The sequence below is a fragment of the Mixophyes fleayi genome, chromosome 1 (genome assembly GCF_038048845.1).
Source record: "Mixophyes fleayi isolate aMixFle1 chromosome 1, aMixFle1.hap1, whole genome shotgun sequence".
Classification (NCBI taxonomy): domain Eukaryota; kingdom Metazoa; phylum Chordata; class Amphibia; order Anura; family Limnodynastidae; genus Mixophyes; species Mixophyes fleayi.
In genome coordinates, this window is record NC_134402.1 from 460,125,355 (window position 1) to 460,142,022 (window position 16,668).

Genomic DNA, 16,668 nt, shown 5'->3' on the forward strand with positions numbered 1-16,668 from the left:
TGGGTCGAATCAGATGTTGGCAAACCCAAGTGCAACTGTCAGAAACATTGAGAAATGTGAAGGTTCCTGTTGAAGAGCTGCCCCTGCAGAGAAATTGGAGACTTTACCCTTCCATCAAACTTTCTGCATGTAGTAAATTCAGTAAAGCTGGTAGCTGGCTACAATGATGAAACATTTATATACAAAACTCTCCCTCTGGTACTGACTTGACCATGGCTTGCCAAAGACTTTGAGCATTGTGGATGCCAAGCAATGATAGAGTAAAAAATGCATGCAACTTCAGGAATATCAATGAGGCAAGATGGAACAAGCTGATCTCATCAAACAACCTTAAAAGCTCTTGTCTTTCAATGAAGATTAAAATAATGCAATTATAATTTATTGAGAAACATCAGGCATACCACAGCCATTTATATACCAAGCCGTCTCTTAAAAACTGGACATTGCTTTCAAAGGTCACCCTGGCAAAGGTGATCTTATTCAATCGAAGAAGGGAAGATGAAGGATGCTGTTAACTACCTTTGTTTGAGAGATACTTGTGTATGAGACTTTTTTGCAAATACATTATGTCAATTTAAAAGGGTCCTCTGGATAGGGAGTAAACAATGTGTATAAGATTTTTTTTCTATTCTTCTCTTTAAATAATTAAAGAGATGAGCAGGTTTCCAAAATATAATATTTCTATTTTTTATTAAAAAGATATTATGCATAGATACAGCCATACTGGATGAAGCAGACATACGCCCAGGGTCTCAAATGCAAATTGACAATCTATATTTGATTAAGTCATTTTTTTATAGAAAATGTTACTCATCATTACTTTAAAACACACCTTCCCAGCTTACATCACTGCTGGCACTCTAAGTCTATCATTAAAGGACCTTTCGGGAAGGGTCGTCTTGACCTTATTTGGAGCAAATATGTCTTTTGGCCTTATATTGTGAAATGAAGATCACGTGGCAATTATATAACTTGTTGCTTTGTTATGTAATATGTTATTGTGTAAAATATAGAGTAGAGTTCAACACTTTCTTCTTAAAAGTACAGGTACTAATGGTAGATTAGTTGTATATATTAGTAATATATGTTTTTGTTAAGTATTACTTCGACATTGCCACCCTTTTATATACACTTAAAAAGGTACTTTTTCATGTGACTATAATTAATTGAATAGGAGTATATATTTCTGTTAGCACCGATGTTCTTGGATTGGTTTGACTTTTGCAAATATTTGTATATAAACCAAACCATACTTTAAACAAGAATTCAGAAACAATATTTCCACAATTATTATCACAATAAATTTATGTAAACATGCATTATGTTAGATAGCCACTTTCCAAGTCCGAAGAACCATATGCTTGGATTTAACCATATCCATGATGAATCATTTTAAAAGTCTTTATAATAATTTTGTCATAAAAATCCTTCTTCATATTATGATCTTTGTTTATATAACGTGTAATTACAGTTTCTGGATCGGAAGTGTCGTTGATTAGGTAATAAACAATGGACTCCAAGTTCAGTCTAAAGTATTTAACTTTATCCTCCTGTTTGAGTCGTTAAATAGTCCAAAACTACTCAATGTTGTAAAAGTTCATTTTTAAATACCTGTAATTCAAGTCCAACGTAACGAAAGGTATCATGATAAATTCCAGTCACTTTATCAATTAAATCCTGACAAACGTTCAATTTCATACATCCATAATTTCCATAAGTAAACATATTATCAATTTTTATACCCACTTTATGTCTTACTGACTTATTAATGAGTAGAACATATTTTTATTAATAATATCTCTTTCCACTCATCATACAACACTGCTACGGCGCTGCGGAAGCCTTGTGGCACCTAACAAATAAAGGATAATAATAATATTAATAATATAAAACTGAGGTACCACTCTTCCTAAACAGCATAATTTAGAATTAATTGATAACCATTTAAATGCATATTTTCCATATAAATATATATAATGAATGTCTCCTGGTAAAAGAAATGAACCACATTATACTAACACCATGGTTGAGATAATTATACCCACGTGACATTTTGTTTCTGGTATCGTGTTCTCTTCGTCTGAGTCTGGTCCTGGTAGTGTATAATTAAAAAGCTGATTATAATAATACAAGTGCACTGTGTACATATTTTACTCTTAAGAGATTTGATTTGATTGAAGTTCTATCTTTAATTTAGCTTTCTCATTTTATGTAATTTCTAAATCTCTGACTACATCAAACCTACAAGGTTCTTTACATTCTGGCCCATATAGTTTGACACTGTAGCCTCTATATTACACTTATTCATGCTGACTCATACAACTTGAAGTACTTGTTGTTCTACAGCACATACTTTCTATAGAAATATTCATTATTATCAGACCACCATATTAAACACCTTTCTTTTGGTGGAGTACCACAATACTCACAAATACATTTTGGAATTGGTGGTAATCCTTTACAATTACTGAATTCTCTGGTTTCCCTGTTTAGAAAAGAAGCAGAAATGATCTTATTAAAATCATCCTCATCTAATATATCAGATGGGCTATCACCTTACCAACTTCTTCTCAGTTCCTTTCCAAAATATATAAATAACGTGTTGAGGCTTCAAATATCATTGTTCCTATAAGACAGGCAACAAGGTTGAATTTTCTTTGCATCATAAGTCAATAACCATGTAGCTGATTATACATCATTACTTGCATCTTGATTGAAGAGTTCTTTTAAACATAACTCAGTCTCTTTATATGTGTTCAGTTCTGAGTCCCTTGGTTCCTGTAAGCTTGGGTCTTTGACCTGTTTGCAATGGGAACTGTGGATCCAAATGTCTTTTCCTGCAACATTTACAGCAGTATCAGTCATTATAGAACTTGTCTTTAGTAGGACCATCCCATCGATCTGTAAGGGAACCAGAGTGTAAGAGACTTCTTACCATAACATAGTCTCTAGGTTGTATTCTGTGTGCAGGCCCAAGAGCTGCTTCTGGTTGAATGTCTTTGTTCAGGTGTTCTTCTGGACCTTCTGAAGCTTCTGCAACTGTTTAGACAACTGTATGACATATTGAGCAGTTAGATCATGATGCAGCTTCAAGTCTGTGGATTAATAACGTATCTTGGCTGAAGTCCAAAAAAACACTGTAACCCTCTTATTTTTTGTTTATCTCTTAAGTGAATAAAATCAATAAACTAATTTGCAACCTCTGAAAACATTATATTAGGCAACTGTCTGACCTTAGTAGGTATTATCTTTCCTTCATTGTTCTTAACACAAATTATACATATTTCACATTTAAGCTTAGCAACTGTAGTAATTTCTGGGCATTCCAACAAGATATAACAATTCTAATCATGTTATCTGCTCCCATGTATACTAATCCATGAGCACTTTCTGCAAAAGCTGGTAACAACATTTTTAATGCTACTGGCTTATTTTCTATATTAATCCAAATTTCATCCTTTGTTTTATAACATTGTTTCAATTTCCATGTATTAATTTCATTCAATGTAGCCTTTTACTGACATTGTCAAAAGTTCTTAAATGTGATATCATGAAAAATCATCAATTGGGTGTGTGGCTGCCTTTCTAAAGATGCTTCTCGAGCTGCTGAGTTTGCTAGTTTGTTTCCTAGTGAGCCTTCATCTGTATGTTTGGTATGTGCCTGGCACTTAATGACTGCAACCTCTGTTGCCAACTGTATAGCCTCTATCAGTTGGCAACAGAGGTTGCAGTCATTAAGTTGGTGTTCCTGATGATGTTACGTAACTCCTATATCTCCAAATAGCTCCACAATCATGAACTATGGCAATCGTGTAACATGAATCTGTGTAAATGTTTACTCATTTTTCTTCAACTAGTTGACATGCTCTGATGAGTGCTGTAAGTTCGCTACCTGAACTGAGTGTAAGCCTAATGACTTAACTTCAATTATCTCATTATGTATAGTGATTGCACATCCTATCACTGTCACTAGTGAGCTCTCATGCATTTATCTGAAAACATTTTCGTCAGTAAAGAAACTTTAATCTAGATTCTCCAATGTAGTCTCAGATATGTCTGGTAATACAGAAAAACTTACACATTTACTTAATACAATAATGCTCATTGTCTTCCTTGTCATGTGAGGTTTTCTGAGGGCAATAATGTAGCAGGATTGAGATTCTGACATTTGCGTATTGTAATGTTAGAAGAATTAATGCAATTTAACGTAATTTTAATTTTCCATTGTATAAACCTTGCTACAGACACATATCTAGTCTGTGCATTCAGGAGTTATGTGACAACATAAGGGACAAACAAATGTAACCCACGCTGCATCACATTATCCTGTATCTGTTCCACAATAATAGCTGCTATGACTATAAACCTTAAACATGAAGTTAATGCTTTTGCTACCTATCTAATTGTATACTAATTATCTGTTAAATGTCCTAAACAGTGTTCTCATCATCAGTACAATAGAAAACATTTCTTATAATTGTAGATGCCTTATGCCGGGGTAAAGGCTAGAGTCTTTTTTTTTTTTAAATCTTTTTATTCGTTTTTATTAAATTTTCGAACAAAGAAGAACAAAAATGACAAGTACATTATATGAAAAATCAGTTACATACTCTGAGTTCAAATACAGTTAGGATTTTCAGAACAATTTGGTGTCAGGTTTCAACATCAAATATAAACATAGACCAAGTAATTGTACTGTTACGATTATACGGAAGCATTGTAGATATCCTTATATGTATTCACAGTTGCATGTAGCTGTTTGATAAGGACCATTATCAGCTGAATAACAAAGCTGAAAAAACACAATTTTGAGGAAACATAGAAACATGAGAAGGGATGGAGGGGGAGGGGGGGAAGTAGTTGTTTTTTAGTTAATAAAAATAAAATAAAGGATATAGGTCAAACCTTTATCTATCTAACAATAATCTGTGTCCTTAGGAGGTTCAGGAGGGTCAAATTATCGAGTTAAGGGATTATCTTCCTGACATTTCAAAAGTCAAACAAATTTAATTTTATATTTTAGATTGCGGAATTTTACCTTTTGGGTTTCAACCAGTTTGGAACTGTCACATTTATCAATCTAAATTTTTAACTTAGTTGTCTAAGTAAATACCAGGTAGTATATTCAAATAGTTTAAAGATGTTTTGTTGAACCGAGGGCTCCAGCGACTCAATATATATGTCCCATTTGTTCAGGATCTCAACCCACCTTTTTCTATATCTGGGAGAGTGGCTCTCCTGTCCAAATATACAATATCCAAAATTTCAATTTTGAGCATTCCTAGAATTGGGGACACTGGTGATGTCCAATATCGCAAACTCAGCTTCTTTGCTACCGTAACTATTAGCGTCAGAGCAGCTAAAACATCAGAGGATGGTAAGAAATCTTTCCAACTACTGAAATCAGCCAACAAAAGAGGTTCTGGGGCTAATGTAACCCCTATCTTGAAAGTGTAATTAATAACGTTAACATCCTTATACCAATATTTCTTAACCTTCCTGCAGCCCCAAAAATTATATAACCAGTCCGCTCTTTGAGATTTGCATTTTGGGCAGAGACCTGTCTCCCCTTCAACCATAAAACAACGTCTTGTCTGTGGAATACATGCTCTATGAATCACCTTTAAGTGTACTTCCTGGAGACGAGCAGTAGATAGTAATTTCCAAATGGATTCAAAGTGGCAAGTTAAAGTAATTGGATCACTTATACTGATAATAACTGTTCGCCATGCCTCCACTGTTCGTTTCCAGGGTCTTTGTAAGTTGTGTAGATATCAGATCTGCATATATATATATATCTAATTTTAAACTTAATGGTTTTCAAAAAGGAAAGCAGACTTTCCAAACCATCTGGGTTCCCTGTAGATTTTCTCGGATATACCTGGTATACCTAATTTTTCCCTTAATTGATCAAAAGTATAAATCCTGCCACTCGGATCAAATATGTCCTTTATTGCCATTATCCCTCTGTCACGCCATGCAAGAAAATTGATATTTTCAAATATGGCTGAGACGCTGGATAACCCCAGATCGAAAGGAACCTGGTAGCTCTGAAATCTCTACTGTATTTCTTACTAATATGAATCCATGCTTTATGTGTATCTCTGAAAAGAATGTTTTTATCAAGCTGTGGTGGTATCAAGTTGCAGATGCAATAGTGCAACCGGGGAGTATGGGTAAAACAGAGCTGCGTTGAAAAAGCCAGTCAGTGATATACTGAAATAAAGCTGCACGCGTGAAGGAATTTATACCTGGTAAGCCGATTCCTCTCTGTGCTTTTCCAAGAATCAATTTTCTTCTTGCTATGCAAGGTTTTTTAGAATGCCAGATTAATTTAGAAAATAACTTTGTTCATGCATGTGTGTCTAGCTTATTTAATCCTATAGAAAGCATTTGAATTGGATAAGACAGCTTTGGAAAAATGACACCCTGTTTGTTGTTGCTGGGAACCGGCTGGGCTTACTTTGCCACCGTTCCCTTTCGTTATCCCAAATGCGCCTTTTTGCCGCAGTAGTAGGGGCTTACAATGCTGCCACCACTGAGCTCCTTCTATGGCGCTCAGAACCACGTTCCTTCTGGGTAACTGTCACTGCTGGTGTACTCCTGTGCTGGTACACTTGGGCTGGTATTTTGGACCTCTTACTATGGATCCGGGTTGCTCTGGATAGATCCTCCCTGGCCTATCACACTGATCTGAGCTGCAGGTAGAAGGTAGATTAGTGCTGCCGCATTATAAGGAATCTGTATGCGGACCACATGTGTATATTAGCATTGAGGATTATGGGTAATTATGCAGAAGAGGTTTCACTATGAGGGAATTATGCATATTCCTGTGATCAATCACTAGGCATTTGGGACCAATCAGGCTGCTCCTCCTTTGATGTTGAAGGGGTTTGATTAGGGCAGCCATACCTACCAAGAGAGCAAGGTAGTCTCCCTTGAAATCCTCCTCATATATTTTGAAACTACATTGTGCTAGTTGGGAAAATCCATGTTTTTGGGCCTAAATTAACCCAATTTAGTGCTCCAACTGTTTTACAGATAAGTAATCTAATTGTTGAGGTAATAAATCATCCAAAAAAAACAGTTTAATTCTTCGTTGGTAGGCCTTCATTTATTCTACACACAAAACAGATTGTCTTCCTCTCCATCTATGCATATTAGCAATGCAGCCATCGTCTTTGAATGTATATTACACCCTACACTTATAGTTAAATATGTAAAGAAATGGAAAAAGCCAGTTTGGTTTCTGTCTCTCAAGGCCCCCCTCCACTTGTATAAAATACCAAAAAATTCAGCCATTATAGACTGTACAATATTAATTGACATGGAGAAAGCCAGTTTGGTTTCTGTCTCTCTAGGCCCCCCTCCACTTGTATAAAATACCAACAAATTCAGCCATTATAGACTGTACAATATTAATTGACATGGAGAAAGCCAGTTTGGTTTCTGTCTCTCTAGGCCCCCCTCCACTTGTATAAAATACCAAAAAATTCAGCCATTATAGACTGTACAATATTAATTGACATGGAGAAAGCCAGTTTGGTTTCTGTCTCTCTAGGCCCCCCTCCACTTGTATAAAATACCAAAAAATTCATCCATTATAGTCTGTACAATATTAATTGACATGGAGAAAGCCAGTTTGGTTTCTGTCTCTCTAGGCCCCCCTCCACTTGTATAAAATACCAAAAAATTCAGCCATTAGAGACTGTACAATATTAATTGACATGGAGAAAGCCAGTTTGGTTTCTGTCTCTCTAGGCCCCCCTCCACTTGTATAAAATACCAAAAAATTCAGCCATTATAGACTGTACAATATTAATTGACATGGAGAAAGCCAGTTTGGTTTCTGTCTCTCTAGGCCCCCCTCCACTTGTATAAAATACCAACAAATTCAGCCATTATAGACTGTACAATATTAATTGACATGGAGAAAGCCAGTTTGGTTTCTGTCTCTCTAGGCCCCCCTCCACTTGTATAAAATACCAAAAAATTCAGCCATTATAGACTGTACAATATTAATTGACATGGAGAAAGCCAGTTTGGTTTCTGTCTCTCTAGGCCCCCCTCCACTTGTATAAAATACCAAAAAATTCATCCATTATAGACTGTACAATATTAATTGACATGGAGAAAGCCAGTTTGGTTTCTGTCTCTCTAGGCCCCCCTCCACTTGTATAAAATACCAAAAAATTCAGCCATTATAGACTGTACAATATTAATTGACATGGAGAAAGCCAGTTTGGTTTCTGTCTCTCTAGGCCCCCCTCCACTTGTATAAAATACCAAAAAATTCAGCCATTATAGACTGTACAATATTAATTGACATGGAGAAAGCCAGTTTGGTTTCTGTCTCTCTAGGCCCCCCTCCACTTGTATAAAATACCAAAAAATTCAGCCATTATAGACTGTACAATATTAATTGACATGGAGTAAGCCAGTTTGGTTTCTGTCTCTCTAGGCCCATCTCCACTTGTATAAAATACCAAAAAATTCATCCATTATAGACTGTACAATATTATGAAAAATGGACAAAGCCAGTTTGGGGTCACTCTGTCTATGACACCCTACCCTTAAGGATAAATTGCCCTAACAGCAGCCTTTCAAGATGGTATGTGATATGGAAATGCCACAAGTCCCTTTCCTCTTTGGGGGTAGATTGCACCCTACACTTACATAGAACGTTTTAAAAAGATGTTATCGTCATCATCTTCAGCTTAATCCTCACCCTCATCAGTGTGTACGTCATCATCACAGACTATCAATTCATCGCCGCTTGAATCCGCCATTAGAGAACAGTCAGTGCTTGGATGTCTTGGATGCTGAAGGCCTTCCTCGTGGAAGGTGTAGTTCATTTTTATAAACATCATTTTCTCCACATTTTTGGGAAGTAACCTTCTACGGTGATCACTGACTAAGTTCCCTGCTGTGCTGAACACTCGTTCAGAGTACACACTGGAGGGTGGGCAGCTTAGGTATTGCAAAGCAAGTTTCTACATGGGTTTCCAAATGGCCTGCTTTTCTGCCCAGTAAGGAAAGGGACTGTCTATAATTTCCATATCAACTACCTCTTGAAAGTAATCCTCCACCATCCTTTGCATGTTTATACTCGTATTGGATGGAGTTATGGACAAAGTGACACATTTTTTAGAAAAATCCTTCAAACCAGCCCAGATGTTAAATTGTTCTGGTCTGCCCCCTGCGTCTTCCCTGCTTCTTTTTTGGAAATTTAATTTTTTACGAGCAGCAGCTTGAGAAAGTGAAGGAGGACACGTCGTCAAGCCGAGGCCAAGTTCAGCGGCCAACTTGGTGAGCAATAGCTCCTTGCAAAAGTTCACATCTTGCTCATTTTGAAGCAAAGACTCAATGTAGGTCTTAAACCTTGGATCAAGCACAGTGGCCAAAACGTACTGATCCGAGTTCAAGATCTTAATAACTCGAGGATCATTGTGAAGCGAATTAAGTACTTGATCGACAAGCCCAACATACTTTGCTGAATTGCTTGCTTTCAGCTCCTCCTTCATTTTCTCAAGCTGCTTTTCCAATAGTCTAATTAAAGGACTGACTTGGCTCAAACTAGCAGAGTCTGCACTCACCTCACACGTCACAACTTCAAATGGTTTCAGCACCTTGCACAGCACTGAAAGGATTCCCCACTGTGCAAGAGTGAAATACATCCCCCTCCTTTCCCAATGTCATGGCTTGTGCAATATGCTTGGATGGCTTTGCGCTGTTCCTCCATCCTCTGAAGCATGTGCAGGGTGGAATTCCACCTAGTTACCACCTCTTGCTTAAGTTGGTGGCAGGGCAAGTTAAACTGCTCTTGGAGCTGCTGTAATCTCCTACATGCTGTGGCTGAATGCCTGAAATGGCCTGAAATTTTACGGGCCACCGAAAGCATCTCCTGCACCTCACGGTTATTTCCTAGGAAGCTCTGCACCACCAAGTTGATGGCGTGAGCAAAACAGGGAATGTGTTGGAAATTACCCAGCTGTAATGCTCGCACTATATTGTTGGCGTTATCAGAAATGACATACCCTGGGGAGAGTCCGAGTGGTATAAGCCATGCATCAATCACATCTCTTAGTTTGCGTAACAAATTGTCAGCCGTATGCCTGTTAGTGAAGCCGGTGATACAAAGAGTGGCCTGCCTGTGACAAATGTTACGTAGTGGTGTACATGCTGCTGCTGTTCCTGCTGGTGAAGGTGAATGACCAACCCAGTGGGCTGTCACAGTCATATAGTCTTTGGTTTGGCCACTTCCACTTGTCCACATATCTGTGGTTAAGTGAACAGTGGGCAGAATGTCATTTTTCAGCGCAATCTCTACATTTTTACACACTTTTTGGTATAGTTGTGGAATAGCTTTATGGGAGAAATGGTGTCGCGATGGAATTCTGTAACGCGGACACAAAACTTCAATTAACTGTGAAAAACTAGCTGCGTTTATTGTGGAGATTGGACACAGATCTAACACTAACATTGCAGCCATGGCGTCTGTGATTCGCTTGACGGCTGGGTGACTGCTGTCATATTTGCTTCCCCTCGCAAATGATTGTTTCACAGTTAATTGCTGAAATGTAGGACTGCTCATTTTATTAACCTGCCTCTGGGATGACGATTCTCCCCCAGCAGCAGCAACAGCAGCAGCAGGACTAACGCTTTCTTCAGAGGAATCAATAATAGTGCCGGAGTCATCCAGCCTTAAGTGGGATGCCGGGCTAACTCCGAGCGCTACTGAGGATATTGATGAGGATGGTGTGGTGGGTGTATTTTGTAGCCGTCGGTATGTCGGTGAGCGGAGGGTCTTAGCTGATGAGGGAGTGCTTGTATTTTTTGGGGAAGAACTTTCAGCTTTTCCCAACACTTTGCCATGAACTCTCGTTAAATGGCGTAACATAGACGAGGTTCCAAGATGGTTAAGGTCCCTCCCTCGACTAACTGTGGCTTGACATACACTACAAATGGCTATACAATTGTTGTCTGGATTTGGGTAGAAATAATTCCACACATAAGAGGTGGATTTTTTTGTTTTATGCCCAGGCATGACAATGGCCTTTTTCTTGTCACGTGCCAAAACTGCTGCCACTGGTGCAGGACTTACATAAACAACCTCATCCTCATCAACATCCTCATTAGCGCCCTCGTCGCCTACACAAATCTCCCCCTCATCCTCTTCTAATTCCAAAGTGGCATCCTCAATTTGGGTATCACCGGCTACACTCGGGCTATTAAGGCACACATCAGCAGAATGCTCACGATTAGACATACCACTGTTGGATGGACTCTCCACAGGGATTGTTGTCATTTGTGAATCAGAGCAAATATTCTCCTGTAATGCCTCACTGTTATCTTGCAGCTCGGCTTTGACGCATAACAGTAGTTGGGAACCAATTGTAGGCTGGGTAACTTTTTGGGATCTGCCACTTTAGCCAAAGGTGAAGGCCTCATTCTCTCTTTGCCACTGCGTGTGTAGAATGGCATGCTTGCAAAAAATTTTTTATCGTCACTTAACTTTTGATCAGTTACACTTCTTTTTTGCTTCAACACAGTAAAGTTTTTGGGGGTTTTTGTTTTATGCACTAATTTGGAAACACTCTGTTGTTTGACATCGCCTTGGCCAGATGACGTACTGGGAACACTAACATCAGGACTGGTGACAGAACCTGGTTGCTCATTCTGATCATATGTGGACTGCTTTGATTCCATTCTGAGCGCAAACCTCTGGGGAGTGCTAAAAATTATTTGGTAGATACTGCTGACAGATATGACTTTTGACAGCCAGAAATATTAATGCAAAATTAGGGAGAACACCCCAAAAGTACTGAGGGGTGCTAAAAATTAATTGGTAGATACTGCTGACAGATATGACTTTTGACAGCCAGAAATATTAATGCACAATTAGGGAGGACACCCCAAAAGCACTGAGGGGTGCTAAAAATTAGTTGGTAGATACTGCTGACAGATATGACTTTTGACAGACAGAAATATTAATGCACAATTAGGGAGGACACCCCAAAAGCACTGAGAATTGCTAAAAATTAGTTGGTAGATACTGCTGACAGATATGACTTTTGACAGCCAGAAATATTAATGCACAATTAGGGAGGACACCCCAAAAGCACTGAGTGCTAAAAATTAGTTGGTAGATACTGCTGACAGATATGACTTTTGACAGCCAGAAATATTTATGCACAATTATGGGGGACACCCCAAAAGCGCTGGGGAGTGCTAAAAATTAACAAAAAATAATAAACCTCTATCCTCCTCTCTTCACTAGCGATTTTGGTTAGAGCAATTGCAAGAACAATATTGTATTCTCTGTCCCTGCTCTAATCAGCCTGTGACTACACCCTGCTCTCTCCCTCTGTCAAATGGCGATGGATTGCTGTGGAGGTGTGTATTTATAAAGTTTAAGTATCGCGAGAACTGAGCCCCGAGATCCGACGACGTCACGATGACGTTCGGCCTCGATTTGGATTCGGAACGGGCGGGAGAGTACCGAGCTGCTCAGCTCGGTACTCGGATACCCAAAGTTCGGGTGGGTTCGGTTCTGGACCCGAACCGGACCCGCCCATCTCTAGATATTAATTTGTTGGGGAAAGTATTGGGTAAAAACTAAAAATAAAAAACCAAGACAAACCAACAAATAAATAAATATCAAAAAAAGTAAAAAAATATAATAATAAAGATCTAAGAAAGATCAGAGGACTACCCTTATTAAAGCTCCTATATCCCGTCAGAGGCTTACAGCCCTGTTTTATGCTGCATACGAAAAATTATTGGTCAGTCTGCTTTCCTCTAGCTTACATACATAATACCCACATTCTGTTATAATTTACGGTGTGATAAATGAGATAACACACCTTTAAACATAAGGACTTTAACACACATATAATAATTTTGGTCCGCCTATGGCATCAATCATTAAGATGTATGATATGTCCCTTATGCTGTTTATGTTTTATTAATAAATAGCATCAATTTTCCTAGCTCATAAGGGGAATAGTCCATGTATCAACGAACAACTCATTGCATTTGAAAACTGATATACTATGATAGCATGAGGGTTCCAATTTGAGTATTGATTATCAAGGACATGTATATATATATATATATATATATATATATATATATATATATATAACCAAATTGATGGTATTAAGGTCACAATTTGAGCAGTGACGTGGTTTGACAAGTAGTATTGTCTATTTTATCAGTTTATTGTTGCATTTCATCGGTATTCATAAACACTTTTTATTATTTCGCTATCAGAAATGATTTTATGATGACTTTACTTAATAAAGATGTATTTAACAGTATCTAGGATAATATAAGACACATTTTGTCCATTTGAGTGCCCCTTAGGATCATTTCTTTTCTTTTTCTTTTCTGCATGGGTTTTAAATACTAATGATTGGGCGCACCCTTCCCAGAATTGGATAGTTATTTTTATTATCCCAGCCGAAGTTGCATATTTATCTGAAAGGGAAGTTTGGTGGACTACCTAGTGCGGTCTTGTTTCTTCTTTGTATTGAAAGTTACAACTCTGTCTTGAAGAATTTTGTACAATTCCCCACTAAACCTGTCCGAGCCTGGAGATTTAAAAGGTTTCAGTTGCTTAATTGGCTTTAGAACCTCTTCAGAAGAAATGGGCTGAATTAGAGTATCTACTTGCATTTCTGTCAATTGAGGTAGAGAATTTTTTCCCCAAAATAAGTCACTTGTATCAATAGGGTTCTGAGTATATAGTTTAGAGTAGAAAGATCTTAGAATCTCTATAATTTCCGGCCCTCTATATTTGACAGTTTCATCATGTGACTGTAATGATGTGATATTACTATTTAGTCTAGTTCCATTTAGTAAGTTCGAGAGAATTCTACTGGATTTATTGCCAAATTTATAAAAGTTAAATTTACTTGCCATTTCCTGGCATGTACATTGCTGCTGCATGACCTGATCAAAGTGTATTTGCTTTTGCTTATATTTATTTTTATTTTCTGGGGTGGGATGACCTTTATAGGGCTAGAGTCTTTTAATCTCTTGAAATGCCTCAATGAATTTAGGAGCGTGTTCAATTGTATCTGGCATATAGCTGTGGCTGAAAATCCTGGCATTCCTTGACTACAGAATTGCAACATAAATGTACTGCCTCTTTTTCTTTTTTTTTTTTTATTATTATTTTTAGGTAGAGGGTGTTCAAATATCAGGACCACCCTTTAGGAAATCTAAATATCTCTGGCCAGGTGTCAAACAATTTAAACTTGTTAGTACATAAATGAATTTTCTCCTTCTTGGATACTTCTGAAAGAAAACACAATAATTTTTTAGTATCTTCACAGCAGAACATCATTCACATATTCTGGTCACCTGTGGGTACAAAAGATTGCAAATTATTCTGCAAACATTATAATAAATAGTTAGAACTGTTTATGACACCTTATAAAGATTGAGACCACCTATAGGTAACAGCAAAAGAAAATATTCTGAATAGTTCTTATTAGCATTAAAAATCAACGCTGCAAAAATCTATGACTGTAATAAATAGATCTGCATCAAGATGCAGGGCGGGGTCCAGTCATTTCTTTGGTACAAACTGTCTTCAGGCTCAGAACACAGAACATTTCCATATACTGAGCTCCTCCCTATTGGCATCCACCTCATTCCATTGGATGAGGGAGATGGGAGGAGAGACATCTTTGTAACATCCTATACATTGTCAGCTTGTGAGCAGGGTTCTCTTACCTCTCTGTCTGTATGTATTACCCAGTATTGTCTTATTAATGTTTGTTCCCAATTGTAAAGCGCTGCGGAATTTGCTGGCACTATATAAATATATGATGATGATGATGTTGATGATGGGAGACTTCAAACAAATGAAAATCTGACGCAGTTGCTAATCTCACTATGTAACACTACACAGTTGTTATTTTCAAAGAAAAACATCTACTATCTTTCAGTGCAATTATTTTCTTATAAAGCTAACAAAACACAGGTTTTGCTGCCATATTTCAAATAATAATTAACCTAATTCAACCAGCAAAGAATTCTCAAAGTTTAAACACACACCCATTGTGTTCTATGATCGGAGATTCGGTTCACACTACATGCCAAAAATATTAGGCAATCACTCTGAAAATATGTATATATTTTAACATACAATTCATTTGCAAAACCACTATTTAACACACATTAAAGATCTTGTTTAAGTATTCATCTCATGTCTTTTTGCCAATTCAACCAGCACAGAAATTTCTAGTCCCTTCCAAACTGGGTGTAACGGCCGTTATATAGATGACCTCTTCTTTATTTGGGATGGGGATCTCCCCACCATGCATTTATTTTTTGACCATCTCAACTCCAATACCTTTGGGCTTCGTTTTACTACATGTTTCCACCCCACAACGATTAATTTTTTAGATATTACAGTTAAGATTGTTGATAACCAAATAACAACTACTAATTACTCCAAAGATATAGATGCTTTCAGTTTTCTTCACTATAAGAGTAACCATTACAAACCCTGGAGAGACAACATTCCCAGGGGACAGTTCTTACGTATAAAAAGAAACTGTTCACAGCCCGAGGAGTTCACAACCCATTCTAAAAAATTATATACAGCATTCCAGGAACAGGGCTATCCCGATTCCATCTTGGATAACGCACTTTCGGATGTTGACAAAATTGATAGATCTGAGCTACTGGCTCAATCAAATAAGAAAAAAGATAAGCAACATGACTCTAGAACTTTCACATTTGTTACACAGTACAACTGTGCAGCACGTGATATCAAAAGAGTCATTAATAAAAATGTTTCTTTGTTAAGATTGGATAACTTTATAAGTAATGACATCAAGACCAATAACATGGTGGTCTTTAAAAGATCTAGAAATCTCAAAGAAACATTAGCTCCGAGTCTATTCAAACACTTTGACAAAATTAATCATATTCCTAAGTCCATCGAACCGGCCACTAGATGGCTCAGTAGATCGAGTGGGTTCTATAAGTGTGGGAAACTTAGATGTATCACATGTAGTTTTACAGATCATAGGGTGTGCAATTTCTCACCACAACAGGTGAGAGTTTTTCTATCAAGAAAGTTATGGATTGCCAATCCACTTTTGTAATCTATCTTATCAATTGTGTCTGTGGAGTCCAATATGTAGGACGGACTACTAGAACATTAGCCACACGCTTCTTGGAACATAGACGCAATATAATCAATAAAATTAGAATGCATAGTCTATCTTCACATATCAATGTTTATCAAAACAGTAATCTGTCAGGTCTGAAAATAAGAGCAATAGAACACATTGAGAAAACTAAGAGAGGAGGTAACAGGTTTAATTTGTTGTGCAAACGTGAAGCATTTTGGATTTTCAAACTTAATACCATGTCCCCGCAGGGTCTGAACGACAGCATAGAACTTAACAACGTTTGAACACATTACTCACGTTTCTCTTTTATATCTTTGGGCTCTCTAGGTAGTTGAGGCATCTTTAGTCCCATGTTGACACTATATTAGTGTTCCTTAAAAGGCTGATTTGATCCCTGTACTTTTTATTTTTTATTTTAGTTTTTATTTTATAGACGCTAGTTACTCGTTACGGCTCCAATTTTCAAGAATGTTCTAACCCTTTTTTAATATATTTATAGATACTAATTTAG